The sequence below is a fragment of the Prionailurus bengalensis genome, chromosome F2 (genome assembly GCF_016509475.1).
Source record: "Prionailurus bengalensis isolate Pbe53 chromosome F2, Fcat_Pben_1.1_paternal_pri, whole genome shotgun sequence".
In the NCBI taxonomy this organism is placed as follows: Eukaryota; Metazoa; Chordata; class Mammalia; order Carnivora; family Felidae; genus Prionailurus; species Prionailurus bengalensis.
In genome coordinates this window covers 13,001,848-13,018,276 of record NC_057353.1, presented here as the reverse complement: position 1 = coordinate 13,018,276, position 16,429 = coordinate 13,001,848, and the positions used below count along the sequence as shown (strand labels likewise).

The following is a 16,429-nucleotide window of genomic DNA, read 5'->3' as shown; positions in this document are numbered from 1 at the left end:
TTTTTGTCTAATATCATAAAATGGAATGTTGTTACCCATGCATTTTCTGACAGAATAGGAAATTGTGTTTTTATCCATTTGAAAATTTTACCTTGAACGTTTTGTCCTACATGACAGCTTTAAAATAATGCTGCTTTTCAGACTGTATTCCCTGCAGCTGCTCTCTGGGGATCTTTTTTTTTTTTTTTTTTTTTTTTCCTCTGAGCACAGCGCTCATTTTTGTCCCTTCATTGCACATGTGGATCAAGAAACAACTGGCTGCTTTTTCAGTAGACTGTTGTTGGGAACTAATTTTAGAGTCACGATCAGAGACAAACAGAAAATCAAAAGGCGGCCCTTTTATTTACATTCCTCTGATCATCTGCTCTTTGGTCATTTCATACATCTTTCGATATGTGGATACAAGAGATGGTGACAAGTCACTTAATAATTAGGAGGTACCCGTAAAATGAATGTGGTTCTGGTGTGGTTGTCTTCAGGCATTTGCTCTTTTCTCTTCTCCTCCACAACTTGCTGAAGGTGAATCTTAAGCAAGATAAATTCAGCTTACTGGATGAAGGACATTTCTTTTTGTCAAAGGAGATTAAAGCCGTTCAGTCCAAACACCTGTCATGCATACCTAGCAATATACTCCAAGTGCCATTTTCACTCCCGTTGCTTCTAGTGCTATCAGCATAGCTAATCACGGGTTCATTTTTTTGTGTTATTCTTATATTATCAGTGTAAATCTAGGAGGGAAATGCCTGAAATATGTCAGATAGTATCCTAATATAGCAGGTGGAATTGTAAAAATCACAGATCTAGAATGTAAAATTCATTCATACAGAATTACGGTCTTATTGATAGTTATTGAACTTGAAGTTCAGTCATATCATCATAAGTTATATGAATGCATATTTTAGTATATTTCATAATTGCTTAACAACATTACAGAAATAATGAAAATGGACTAATACTGACATAACTGAAAACTCTCATGGTTCTATAATTTTAATTTGATAATTCTCGAAGAGTTTTATTTGAGAGGAATTTTCATATAAGTTCTCAACAAAAAGTGCTTCAAAGGGATTGCTTTCTTCTGATTTGCTCTAGGACTTGAGGACATAGTAAGTAATAAGCAAGCTTTGTTTTTAGTAAGTAGTTAGTTCTCATCAAAATTGCCATTCTTTAGAGAAAAAAAGAAAAAGAAAGTATGTATTTGCACACAGGGAAACAGTAATGTAAAATAATTTCCTCCACATAGCATTATCTCTGTTATTGTAAGCCTGAAGTTATTATTCAGATATAAGCCAATTGTCTTATCAAGCATAGTAGTAAATTTAAGTGATAAGTCTTTCCAGATTTTGCTAATATGGACGATAACTTAAGCATATATTTGTTTATATAGCTTCAACATCTATTTTATACTTGAAATCATAATTTTCACGAGATCGTTGGCAAATTCTGAGAAAAGTTGCATAAAATATTATATGATATTCGTCTATTATTATGTTGCCATACCATGAAACTTAACATGCAGATCTCACTAGCTTTTCCGTTTGCTATGATTGTGGAATTTCGTCTATTAAGCAACCATTTATTATGCTTACAGATTTGGTTGTCAGACATTCAGTCGGGGCCGTGGGGATGGCTTGCCTCTGCTCCATGAAGTCTGAAGTCCCAGATCGAAGTCTTGAAGGCTGGAAAACAGGGCAGCTGTTGGCTCAGTCACACACACATCTGGCAGGTAGTACAGGCTGCTGGCTGAGACTTTAGCTGATGCTGTCAATTAGAATTCCTGTAAGAAGCCTCACTGAGTGGCCCAGACTTGTTCATGGCACGTGGGTTGGTCCAACGGAACACATCTAAAGACTGGGGGAGCCAGGTGAAAGTCATAAAATTTACTATGACCTCGCCTCAGAGTTTCCAATTCTGTCCCATTCTCCTTATCAAGGCAACCACAGCCTGCCTGATTTCAAAGGTGGGAGCTGCAGAGGGAGATTGACTGATAGGTAAGTAGCAAAGCTCCAGAAGAACTTAGGGGATAGCTTCGATTTCCCTGGTTGGTTTTGTTTTGTTTTGGTTTGTTTGTTTGTTTGTTTGTTTGTTTGTTTGTTTGTTTTGCCACTGGGTTTCCATTACTGGCAACTTTCTACATATAGTAGTTGCTAGATGGATTTGTTTAGAACCTGTCAGTATAGTTCTTAACACATAGTGGTTGGAAGTGTCTTATTTTTATCATGTCTTTTTATTGAATGCTACCAAACTGTTACAAGAGGGTGAGTGAAATAATTCATCATTTGCTTTAACAGGTTACTGTAGAATTATTACTCTAGAACTCAAATATTAAATTATGTTAAGAAAGGACTGTCTGCAAGGAGGATAGCAAGGGCTTTCCCATACTGAGTATTGTGCAGTGAGAACAAAACAATAGGACACTAAGCATAAATTGGCACATTTTGTCTTGCAACACATCTGAAGTCAAAGTTTGCCCAGGGAATTTAAAATGGAGTCTGACCAGAACCGGAGGATGGATTTTGGTCTTGCAGCAAGGAAAGGAACACAGTGTTGATCAGAATGTAAATAATAAATGCAAAAACCCATTTAAAATCAATCCTATTTAGGGGCGCCTGGGTGGCGCAGTCGGTTAAGCGTCCGACTTCAGCCAGGTCACGATCTCGCGGTCCGGGAGTTCGAGCCCTGCGTCAGGCTCTGGGCTGATGGCTCAGAGCCTGGAGCCTGTTTCCGATTCTGTGTCTCCCTCTCTCTCTGCCCCTCCCCCATTCATGCTCTGTCTCTCTCTGTCCCAAAAATAAATAAACGTTGAAAAAAAAAATTAAAATAAAATTAAATTAAATTAATCCTATTTGAAGGTAGAAAACAACAATGTAATTCAAATTATAATTGATTTAGTAAATTATAAATACATATACTGAATTTATTTCTTACACATCCATAATAAATGTCATCCTACATAGTATAGAGCATTTCTCCAAATCATTAAGTTAATTTGGGGGGATAAAAAAACACAAAAACTCCGTATTCTTTCGAACATGAAGATACATACTCTACTCTAGGCCAATATAAAGAGTATATACTATGAACCACAATCTAATCAAGTATTCATTATACTTAATTTCATTTCTCTAAAGACTATATTTAATATTACTTGCACAAGAAAAAAATATTGTGCAAAATAGCAAGTGCTATAGGTAAATATGAATGAAATTCTCAGTTGTAACTTTTTAAAGCTAGAATATTCAGAATTACTGCATGTTCTACTCTGCAGGTCATGATTTTATAAAATATTTTTTCTTCCCCAAACATGCCGGTGTTCAATCCTGATTTAAATTTATCCTTATCTTTCTAAAGAAGTAAAGCTATAAGTAATTCTCCAAAAGCAACAATTTTCATCTTTAAAATTAGATTGCATCAGATCACATCAGTGAAGATAACTAAGACCACGGAATCGTCTCTGTACATAAAATGCCTGCCATGGGACACACTGGGGACTTTGATATCAGCTGGGGTTTTTTCCTGTGTTGAGCAAGTTCTGCATTATTTTTAATGCTGCAAAAGCTCTCCTCTGTAGTCTTCTGCACAATCTCTTGAGAACGTGTGCCTTGGTGTTGGGGTTGCCTGCATGATGATGCCTTTCAGAATATTAAACTGTTACTGAATTCTGACCCGTAGTGTTACTAGGAACAGAGAGTACTTCACTTATCAGTGACTTTTTATTTTGTGATGCTGCTGTTCTGCTCAGTCTCTAAACGTCAGATGGCCAATTGATTCTACTAGATACAGCACATGATAGTATTGTTTTCAAGTCCTGTTGCTTTTACCCTCTAAACACCAGCTCTTCACAGCTTTTATACAACTACTGCTTTGATTTTTGCTTCTATCATTTCTTTCATTGGCTTTTATTTGCTGTTTGTCCTCAGCTCTTACCTCACCTCCCCCACAATCATCCTTTGTATTATTTCCTAAATTATATTGCTTCTTACCTAAAATTTCTTATTGGCTCCATATAGTGGTCACAGAAGATAGTTGGTATGATTTGTCAGCAGGATGAAGTAAAAAAAGAAAGCCCACAGTCTTTTTTCCTGGCCCACCTACATGACCAAACTCTTCTTACACTGTTCTCCATTCTTCCCCTTCTCCTTCCTCCTCCTTACCCCCCTCCCTTTTTCCCTACCTCTATCTCTTCCTTTCTTCTTTTATTTACTCATTCCAGAAATATGTGTTGAGATCTCACTATGTGCTAGGCACTGTCCTAGGCTCTGGAATACACTCATGAGTAAAAAAGACCAGTCTTCTCTTAGGCATATAGAATACTGAGGGGAGATACCCTTCCACCAGATCACAATTCCCATGTATGTTAAGTTGCGGCCATGACAGGTACTACAAAGGAGCACAGTGTGAAAAAAGGATACACAGTGGGAGAACTTTACCTAGGCAAAAGGGATCTATGCAGGAAGATTCTACAGGCTGTATTTATTTACACGTGGCATGAAGTAAGAAATCTGTAACTGGTGGTTTTCATTTATTCAATTAGGGACCCACCATACTATGCTAGTGCTGGGGAAATAAAAAAAGAATACAAAATATAGAGACCCTACTCTCTCTACGGTAGTTAATTATCCAAGTTAGGGAGGCAGGAGCTAGGTCGAGGGCTCTCTTGGAAGAGGTAGTAATGACAGATGAGATGGAGTTTGAAAGCCTAACAAGGATGACAAGATAACAGCAGATAATTTGTGTCCTCTCTCTTTTTTCTTTTTAAACCTGACAAGAGATCGATCAATTGTATAGATCTTTCCAAAGCACCAGCTTTGGGTTTCATTGATTTTTCTGTATTGTTTCCTTGTTTTCAATTTCATTGATTCATGCTGCACTTTTAAAATTCGTATTTCCTTTCTTCTGCTTGCTTGCTTGAACTTTTGTTTGCTGTTCTTTCTCTAGCCTCCTGAGGTAGAGAAGATTAGATTAATGTTTTTTAGATCTTTCCTCTTCTCATACATACATTCAGTGCTATAAATTTCCTTCAAATCACTACTGCCTTTATTGTATCCCACAAATTTCTATGTTTTATTTTTAATCTGTTCAAAATATCTTTTAATTTTTCTTGAGACTTCTTGACTTGTGTGTTGCTTATGTTGCTTAGAAGTGTGTTGGGTTAAAATAATGCAACACAGAGGCCAATAGACTGAGGTGGCTCTAATGCCTTGGTAACCTACCCGAGGACACTGAAACCTAAGCCAGACTCAGTGCACTGGTATCTGAGAAAATGAAACTTAAGAACAACCAATCACATACAGCCAACTGGGCTTTCCCAAGTAAGGCAGCTTCTTGAGCTATAGCCAATGAAATAACTTCCTTGCTCTGCTCCCTTGTCTTCTCTACAAAAATCTCTTCCCTAGTTCCCGTCAGTGAATCACTCCCAACCACTTGCATTGTCACTGCCTGATTTGCATCAATGAATGCTCAACTAAACTGTTGAAAGTTTTAATGTGCCTCAGTTCAGCTTTTAACAGTTCTGGATAAAATGCTTTCCCAGCCATGTTGAGAGGAACCATGTAAATTATGTGATAGGAATGACTTAAAAAGGAAGAATTCTATCATTGACCTTGACAGGATTTATAGGCAAAATATACCAGTGAAGCATTTCACAGTAAAGAAAGCTGTCATGAGTAATGTTGTCAGGTCAAAAAGGAAGTTAAGTTTCTATTATTACAACTTTGAAACACTAAGTTTCTTAAAGAATCAAAATATTAACAAATCAGGCCACTATATAAAAAGATCTTAAACATTTTACATAACAAGAAGAAAGCAAGTACCCAGTCGGAAACCTCTATTTGCTAAAACATACCATTTTTGGACTAAATCTGTGTGGATGGCCCTCTAGTATATAAGGTACAAATCTGATTGTCGAGATCTGCAGATAAAACCCATCTTCCCCGTTTATTCTTTGTGTCTTCTTGGCATCTTACTTAGATTCTTTGAGTTGAAGTTCCTCATACAATAAAGAATACAATGTTTACCTCAAAGTTGCTGTAGGAATAAAATTAAAAACATGAATGTAAAATAATGTGTACAGAGTAGGTGATCAGTAAACATGAGCTATTTCTCCTATTGTTGCTTTTAGAAGGCTTCTGATCCAAGTTCATGATTAATATAAGATAAATCTATAGAATTTCTTCACACTCATCTATTTCTGTGTATAACTTTTTAATTTATAATTGTACACTTTAAGAATGCTTTAAGAATCTGACACATTGAAAACTCTCTAGAATCACTAAAGTAAAAGTTCCACAGCTCTGAAGGAAAACAAATAATAGGAAAATTAGCCTATAATTTTAGTAATTGTCAAGGTGGCACTACCATGTCAGACTAATTCCTTTGGAAAATCTAAATTTTCAGTATATTTCTTTGTATTTTAAATGTGCCAGATGACATGTGATTGAATATTTACATGCTATAGCTATTACTTAGAAGGAAAATGATCTATGTCATGTAATTTCCAAGGAAGCAACAATAACTTAATTGTGCTCTTGTTGATTTTAAAGTGTAGCATGAAAAACATCCTTGGAGACTTCCAAAGATACACAAAGTACTCCTAAAGAGAGCAATAGAAACACCAGGAGAATCTAGCTGTGAATGTATTCCAAAAAAGCTGTTTACGTGTTAAGGGACCCGGTTTAATTCATAGTGTTACAGCTGTGAGGTTAATGTGCAGATCTGAGATTTTATCAACAGGACCATTATATGTACTTAACATGCCACTTAGTCCTATAATTTCCCCTTTTATAGTAATGCATAGAAATGCACATACATCTTAAAGTACTAGATGAGTGTTGTGATGGTTGTTAATAACAGTGATGATGAACATGACGATAACCACTATTTATTAAAGGATCAAAATATGCTGGGTCCTTTCTTTACTGAGCACTTTGTACACATCATCTCCTTGATTCTCTCAACAACCCAATTAAATCGATGCTATTATTATCTCTATCTTGAAGAAAAGGAACCTAAGGCTTTAGTAGATAATTTGCTAGGGAGGGTGTTTTTGGTTACCCGGTCGTCACTCCTCGTGTCCATGAACTTATTCCTTGCCAAAGAACATCAGGTTTTTTTCCAAGCATGAAAACACCTGGAGATGTTGGGTCCTTCTCCAGCTCCAGGACTAAAAACTGAGTGGTCTCATTCCAGCATATTCCTTCCATCTCCCTTGGGATTGACTGAGAAGTGAACTTGAACACGTATCTCCAAAAGAAGTATAAGGTCTACTTTTGCTGCATGACTGGTAGGAAGAGTTTCTCACTTTTTAAAAAAAGCAAACAAACAAAAGCCAATGTTCTATCTTCTGGGCTTTGAGTGTTGTGAGGATCTAAGACCTAGATCTGCTATCAGCATCTTGATACTACAAGATGAATGAATGTGAAGACAAAGCCCTCAAGCCATCTCCCATCCAACACCCCAATACCAATTCCTCTTACCCAGCTCTATTTTTTCCCATAGAATGCATCATTTTTAGCATACTATATAATTTCCTGTTATTATATTCAAGGTTTATATGTATTATGCATTATTATATTCCTTGTTAATATATGTTATCATATATCACTATTGTGTTCATTCTTATATTATAGCTTCACTCCCTGGCAACAGTGTAAGTTCCACAAGAGCAGAGGTTTTATGTCTATTTCACTAATATGTCCTGAGTACCCAGAACAGTGCCTGCCACAGGGAAGGCTCTGCTGAAGACAGGAGAGTGGAAACAATACAAAAAAAACCTGGATCACTGAGGTACAGAGCTAGCCATTCATCTTACTGCTACACTTCCTGTTTTGTGAATAATATGTTCCCTTGAAATCAGAATTATATGGGTTTGGGCACTGCTTTATTCAGAGTCAAATATATCAAAAAGTAATACACCCACCAAGTTTTTCTGCTAGGAAAGATCATATATGAGATTCAAATGTATAGGCATACACTTGTATGAATTTTGAGCTGGACACTCAAAACCATATTTTTTTTCACCAGCATGCTATACTGCACCATGGACATATTAATGAGAGATGCTGTGAGATCACCTTGAAGTGGGAGAAGGAGGTAGAGTGAAGTAATCATTCCATAAACCATAGACCTCCTGTGCATTAGGCATTGGAATGGACACTAGGAATGCAAGGGTTCACTGAACTTGCTCTTCATCCTAAGACTATACAGGGGGGTATACAGTGGACTTGGGGGAAGCGTGAAGAAGTAACCTACCTCTCTCAATTAGGATGCTTTTAATAGTGAACAACAGAAAATCCCAATTGAATTCATCTCCTCAAACATATGTGGGATTTATCATTTCATATAATAAGTAATCTGCAATTTGGTGGTTTCAGGGTTGTTCAATTCAGAGGTATAATAAATGCTATTAAGGACACAGATTCTTTTTGTCTTCCTGCTCTGTCACCCTTAACTGGCTGTTTTCCTCATTATCTCAAAGTGGCTCAGTAATTCCAGCCATCACAACCTCCCCCACATCAATGTCAAGTAGCAGGAAAAAATAATTAACTTTCCTTTCTATTTTGCCAGCTTTATTGAAGTAATATTGACAAATAAAATTGTAAGACATTTAAACAGACAACATGATGATTTGATGGAAGTGTACATATACATCGTGAAAGGATTCCATCACCTCACGTGTTTGCTTTTTTGGGGGGTGGTAAGAACATTTATCTTAGAAAATTTCAGTTATACAGTATGTATTATCAACTATAGTCACCATGCTATACATATGATCCTCAGACCTTATTCATCTTATAACTGAAAGTTTGCTCTCTTTTAGACTGATCTCTCCCTGCTTCCCCCACTCCTAGCCACTAGCAACTACTCTTCCACTGTTTTCTATGACTTCAACTTTTTTCTTCCTCCCTCCCTTCCTTCCTTCCTTTCTCCTTCCCTTCCTCCTTTTCTTTTTTCTCTTCCTCTTCTTTCTTTCTTTCTTTCTTTCTTTCTTTCTTTCTTTCTTTCTTTCTTCTTTTTTCCCTACCCCCCCTCCCTCTTTTTTTAAGATTCCACATATAAGTGATACCATGCACTATTTGTCTTTGTCTGGTTTATTTCACTTAGAACAATGGTTTCCAGTTTCATCTGTGTTGTCAGAAATGACAGAATTTCTTATTTTTTAAGGATGAATAATATTCCATAGTGCATATATACGCTACATTTTATTTATCCGTTTATCTATCAACTGACAGGTTGCTTCCAAGGGAACTGTTCCATGGGTAGCTGTACAGTGTGTTTCTGAGAAGAGGGAGCTGAGGCATTTTCTGTGTTGCCATTTTGGTCAATTGCCCTTCACTCTTTAAGCGCTAAGGAAACTCCCCTAAAATATTCCCTAGGCAAATGTATTGTGTGTCATTGGATAGATTTGAATCATATGCACGTTCCCAAGCCAGGCAAGGGAAATAAATGTAATAACCATGATTAATTTGGGAAAAGACAGACTTGTGCCCTGAATCTGCAAAGGTTTACCAGAAGTAGGCATTTTATTTAGAACAAGGTCACAGCACAGAGCTGATATCTGAAAAAGTAAGAGTATTCTTCATAAGAAAGGTAAGGGGGGATGGCTGTTGAGTGGACCTCAAGTGTTTGTGACTTTGGTTTAGTTCTCATGTTACATGATCCTTCATAGGCATTTGACAGAGTCACTCAAATCCTTTTCTGGATTTCTATGAAACAACTTTCTGTCAGCCATTTCCTAATTATTATAAAAGTTAAATATAATGAATATAAAACAAAATATGCATATATTGTTTTGGGTATTGTGGCTACATTAAAAAAAAACCCAAAGTTTAGTTTAGTTGCTTAAAATAATAATACTTATTTCCCATTCTTTTTTTTTTTAAGTTTATTTATTTTGAGAGACAGAATGTGTGTGTGTATGTGCATGTAGGCAGAGGAAGGGCAGAGGCAGAGAAAGAATCCCGAGCAGGCTTTGCACTGTCAGCGTAGAGCCCAATGTGGGGCTCAATCTCACGAATTGTGAGATCATGACCTGAGCTAAAATCAAGAGTCAGATGCCGATCTGACTGAGCCACCCAGGTGCCTCCTCATTTCCCTTTCAATCTGCATCCTAGACAAGGCTCAATAGGAATACTTTGTGTTAGTTCCACTGGGTGCCAGGGTGGCTGGAACAGTGGGGCAATGATCACTTGTGACTCATGCATGTGACACGTGAGCTAAGAAGCAGCAGCTGGGGCTCCTTGGCCATCTTTCCCATTCTCTGTATCGTCTCTCTATGTGATCTTTCAAACTGTGCCCTCAGGGATTCCAAGGTGTGTCAGCTGAGAGAGAGAAAAAGGGAACCAGGAAGAAGATTTATGTGGCTTCAGGTGTTACATAGTGTCGCTTTCACCATAGTCCTAGCATTCACACACAGGAGGAGGGAACAGGGAATTCGGCTTTTGTGAGGAGTGTCAGCATCACATCCGAAAAAGAACATGTGGAATGAGATGTATTAGAGCACAGATATTAATATGTATTTTTAGAATATCATTAGTGATATTGTAAAGATTATTTGGGTAGGAAAATAGAAAACATTATGGAAAGTTTAGCAAAAGAGACACATAGATAAAACCTATGATATATTAAAGTACTTCCAAAACTAAATGAATTAAAACAGTACTGATGGCATATACAAAAATCAATGAAACCAAATAGACATCTTTAGAGAAAGGCCCTAAAAAATGTACTATATTATGTAAAAAGTATGACAGATCAAGGGGAAGACTTCTAAGTAAATATTGTTCATACAATTGTTTGCAAAATTAAACTCCGGAGGAGTTAAGTACAACCAAACAAAACGTTCTATTACCTAAAGGTAAAAATGTTAAAAATGCACAATTATCAGATATTTAAAAACGAGCTGCTTATTTAGTATATAAGAAGTTATTCAACAATATACATAATCAAGGAAACCCCTAGCTCCACATGCAAACAGTATGCATTAGAAAGAAAATCAATTATGTCGGTATCAGTTGTGTCAATATCAGGTAAAATAGACTGAGGGCAAAAGAAGTATCAGATATAACATGGACATTGAGTACTGATAGAAGAATCAGAAACACGAAACAGTGAGGAATCTATATTCACTTGAGAGCAGAGCTTTAAGATCACGCAACAAAGATTGACAGAAGAGACAACTCCACAAACACTTAAAAATTTTAACACGTCTCTTTCAACAATTGATAGAATTGTGGCTACAAACAAACAAACACCTAAAGCTTGGTTGCTTAGAATAACAATACTTATTTCCCTTTCTTTCTTTTTTTTTTCTTTATTTTAAGAGAGAGAGTACACATGTGCATGCAGGCAGAGCAGGGGCCTTGCCCCTCACAAATCACACACACACAAATCAATGAAGCAACGATGATCTGAGCAATATTATCCCACTACCATGACCCAATTGATATTTATAGAACAATACATGCAACAATTGAAGATTACATATTTTTGCAAGTGTGCATAGCACATTTGCCAAGGTAAACTGTATGCTGGCCTGTAAAAACATTTTCTTTTTTTTAAAATTTCACTATAATCCTATTAGTTCCAGACATGCAGTGATTCATATAGTGGTTCAATAATTCTATTTCAAGATAAGAGTGCTAAAAATATTTTCAATACATTTCAAAGAATTGAAATTTTTAGAAAAGACTTTTTTTTACTACCAAAGTAACAAAGGTAAGAAATCATTATGATAATAAATTTAGAAGCAACACAACTGGTGGAAAATAGCAAAACAGTTAAGAAAATTATCTACTTGATTTATGAAATGATTAAAAACAATTGAGTTTTAAAAAAACATTTTGAGTTTATAATAATATGAGAAATTTTTATATTATGTAAAACAAAAACAAAGTCAGTATGTAAGTTCTACCTGCCACATGATCACCATAATTGAAAACCTTAAAGTATAGACGCACACTTCTGGCTACGACATGTTAACTGATACTGGAATTGTCCTTGTGGTGAAGATAACAGCAAAACTGAAAAAACATATATAAAGTAACTGTTTTCAGGCATTGAACATCAGGCAGCTGAGGAATGTGAATCTTGAAAGAAGAAAAATACCTAATGTGATATCTAAGATAGGTCACCCTGACTTTATGACTGGAGACACTTTCCCATTGTGGACCAGTGTTCCTACTGAATGGAGGAAGACTGGATATTTGGGGTTTTGAAATGTTGGAAATTTATTTGGCGGAACCTGAGCAAAGGGAGGGCAGGTGTGGGCTGGCAGGAAGGGTAGAACCAAATGGTAGGGGGGCAGTTAAAATGGTGATGTGTAGGATCTTTTGAGGAAAAAATGACCCGTGATAAATTTCCTGTGAAGAAGATGGTCACGGCTCTCTGAATCTAATGCTCGAGTTAAGTTCTTACTCATAAAGTGCTCTTCTGCCATTTCTCTTTTATTACAAGTCTTCGATAATTGTCGCCTATGCACAGCAGTCCTGTGTTTGTGGTGTTTGACAGGACAGAAGTGGGTGGAAGAGGGAGAGCGTCTCAGGAAACTGGAAGTGATACTGAAGAATTTAGTCACAGAAGAGAAAGGTCCTATGTCACCAGGTCCACAGGACATACCTTTTCTAGTCTAATTTGAAGTCTATCTCAAATCATGTTTCATAGAGGTAAATAAATTCAAATGACGAGATGCAAAATGTGCTGAAATAACACAAAACTTAATGGATGTAATCATTTTATTCATAAAATCTGAAATTCCTTCCTACTCTGCATGTGATGGAAGACAGTTGGGCAATTATTAAATAACAACACATTATTAAAGGGAAATATTAGCTTACAGATATTAAACTTAGGGTGTGGGGTTCACTAACACATTCCCTGACGTGAGAAATACTGACAGGTTGTAACTGCACGGTACTTATAATAGAACTAACAGAAACCACCTCTGGGAGAGGGGGGTTGTTCTAGAGGAAATCGTCTGGGGATTTCTTACTGATTCACCAAATCAAATGCCCCTTACTACAAAAAGTCCTCACTGGAGTCTTTGTTAGATTCTATAAGAATCTGTACTGACTGGTTCGGGATACCTGGGTGGCTCAGTTAGTGAAACATCCAGCTCTTGGTCATGGTCTCATGTCGTGGTCATGGGTCAGGTCATGATCTCACAGTTAGTGAGTTCGAGCCCTGTGTGGGGCATCTGTGTTGACAGCGTGGAGCCTGCTTGGGATTCTCTGTCTCCCTCTCTCTGCACCTCCCCTACATACTCTCTTTCTCAAAATTAAATAAACATTAAAAACAAAAAGAATCAGGGCTGGTCAAGGCAGACTTGCTAAGTTGTAAACCATAAGGGCAAAGAGAGGCACTTCATGGTACTTAGAGAGCTTCAAGAGTGACTTAGAACAACAGCATACGTCTGACTACTGTAGTTGGAAATGAGAAGCTTAAAAATAGATATGGCTTTTTATTTAATTATACCATTTAGGCTCTTCTTTACAATGACAAATTGTGCTGTGTACAGGAAAATATTTAAATCGCTTAAATAAAAATTCAGCACAAGCTGCTCTTATATTTGCATGGCAATCATTTACTGCTTCTGTAGAAAGCATGAAAATCCTCTATGCTCTACTGACATGATGCTAGATAGACTGACATGTAAGGGTGCATCTGGGCTACTGTCTGCTATCTGATCAAGAATTAGGGATATGAGGGGCACCTGTGTGGCTCAGTTGGTTAGCGTCTGACCTCAACTCAGGTAGTGATCTTATGGTTCATGAGGTTGAGCCCCGCGTCACGCTCTCTGCTGACAGCTCAGAACCTGGAGCCTGCTTCAGATTCTGTGTCTCCCTCTTTGTCTGCCACTCCCTTGCTCATGCTCTCTAAATAAATAAAAAAATAAACAAACAAACATTAAGAAAATTTAAAAAAATAGGAATCATCACAATAAAATATTCGGTTATTGGTAGGTAAATATTCCACCTAAAAACATGCAAAGACGCCATCCTATGTAATACATATATTTTGCAGAATTTATTCAAACTGAGACACCAATTTGCTATGCATAATGTGCTAACATTCTTATTCAATTCCTTTTCCTGCTTTAATAACAAGAATGTTTAAAACAATGTATCACTTGGGGCGCCTGGGTGGCGCAGTCGGTTAAGCGTCCGACTTCAGCCAGGTCACGATCTCGCGGTCCGGGAGTTCGAGCCCCGCGTCGGGCTCTGGGCTGATGGCTCAGAGCCTGGAGCCTGTTTCCGATTCTGTGTCTCCCTCTCTCTCTGCCCCTCCCCCGTTCATGCTCTGTCTCTCTCTGTCCCAAAAATAAATAAACGTTGAAAAAAAAAATTAAAAAAAAAAACAAAAAAAAAAAACAAAAAACAATGTATCACTTACCTATTTGGAGCCATAGCCATACTGATAGGAATTCACTTAAAAGTGTACATGAAGATACCTTGGAAGGCAAGTCCCACTTCAGCATGAAAAACTAAACATGGGGCTACTGTTTTGAGGTTTTATTATATTTACATATTTCCAAAGTCATTATTTGTTCATCAAATCAGCGTTTTCTTTATATTATCTTCAATTACTACATTAGCAATAATATGTGTTATAATAACTTGTAAGTGTGCTTTTTCCACATGAATAGATGATAAACTGTGATAAACAGGATGATAAACTTAATTTTAGAGAGACTACCTACTTCCAGAGCAAAATAGGTTAATTAAAACATTCCAGGTGCCTCAAAGGGAAATTCACATGGTACATAAGACAAAAAGAAAATAGAAAGAGTAAGAAGAAAAATGTGGGGATGAAAGGCATATATACAAAACAGGTCACTAATCAAAAGGTCAATTAAGTTTGAATCTTCTAAGAAGAAAGAGACAGGGTGCACTCAGAAAAGTGTTCTCTTTATAAGGTCCACTAAGATCTTTCAATAGTTTCTACTTTCAGTACTTGCCAGTAAAATTACATTAATTTTTAAAGTGCTTTGCTGGCCTGAAAATCTTACTTTATCCTGAATGCTCGCTTGATTACTGTTTTCTGAGGATTCTCCTGTTATAACAGATAACATTATGCAAATTTTTATAAGGCCACCCATGATACCAAAATACATTACACTAATAAACTGTCAGGGCTGGAGATAGTGAATGACGGCACTTCCATAGTCCAGATAGAAAAGCCAGTTCTAAAAACAGATGTTTGGACTTAAGTTAGTAAAGTTTGTTTTTTGTTTTTGGGTGGTTTTTTTTTTTTTTTTTTTTTGGTCCATTTTACAGAAGTGGAAAACGTGTTGTCTGTGGATCATGTGGTGAAAAATATTAACTAACACAGGCCATGGAATCTTAATGAATAAGTTTAGGATGAATAAATTAATACAAATTTCCATGATGAAGGAAAGGCTTCCAATCAAATGCAGCAACCTGTAAATCTGTTGACATCACAGGTGATTTTTTTATTAATGACTCTTATTGCGGTAGAAAATACCTCATATACTAGAGAGCATTGGTATCCTTCACTCAAGTTAGCCTTAGATAGAAATCTTAGAGCTCACCAAGATAAAGGAACTGTGCTCCAGAGAACTTAATTATAGCTCGGATGACTGAGAATGATAATTTCCTTGGAAAAAAGTCACCACATTAGATACAATAGTTCTTTCATTTATTTTACTTACCCAGAAAAGTCCATAAATTCTTGCTTTCCTTAATTTTCACTATGTAGACACATGGATTATATTATTGTTTCCTAACCGTTATGATAATAAATGACTTTTAACTGATAATAAAATTATAAAGAATATTGTATTTGTTTTATTACATTTATTTTTTTATTTTATACTCTACCCATTATTAGAACTGTGCATTGTGGGCCATACCTATTCATAATTATAGCCATTATTCTCAGAGGCTCATCATAGTCAGAAAATTTATATTCCCTGTGCTTTTTGTCACTTATGTTTTTTTTTTAAATGTGTAGTTCACAATTTGGTTGAGTGAGGTGTCACATCTCTCGTGTTGCCTTCAAAATGGAGGTTTTCCTGCTACAACTTACTTTTAGAAGAGCATAAACTGTAGAAATGACCCAGGCTCCTGACTCTGGAGGTTTGAAAAAATTGGATAATGTAAATAGAAAGTTAATAGATTGAGAAGATTTTGAAGTTCACTTCCAAATGTACAACAAGAAAAGCTGGACAAACCGTAAATTAAGATTTTAATTGGACCCATCAGAAAACTGAGGTTTCAGGCACATTTGGAGAGACAGGCGCATCCAGAGACAGAACAGAGATCTACCTACCTGGAGCAGAAGCTATTAGGAACACTTAAATGATAGAGCACAGTTTTAGGGGGCTCCCACCCTTCCATGGACTTTTCCTCCAGGAAACCCACCAGGTTCTCACGTGACGATCTGAGAATGACCCCTTTAAGGGCTTCCTCCA

At 36.7% G+C, this 16,429-nt stretch overlaps 1 long non-coding RNA gene across 1 annotated transcript in view; it reads left to right on the top strand.

Annotated features, from left to right (window-relative positions):
• Window positions 1–1,882: 1,882 nt before the first annotated feature.
• The window catches only part of LOC122496055, a 30,399-nt gene continuing 15,852 nt past the window's right edge, over window positions 1,883–16,429 (top strand). Inside the window, exon 1 of the long non-coding RNA XR_006300660.1 lies at window positions 1,883–1,991. This is a non-coding gene — a long non-coding RNA (uncharacterized LOC122496055). The remainder of the gene's footprint in view (window positions 1,992–16,429) is intronic.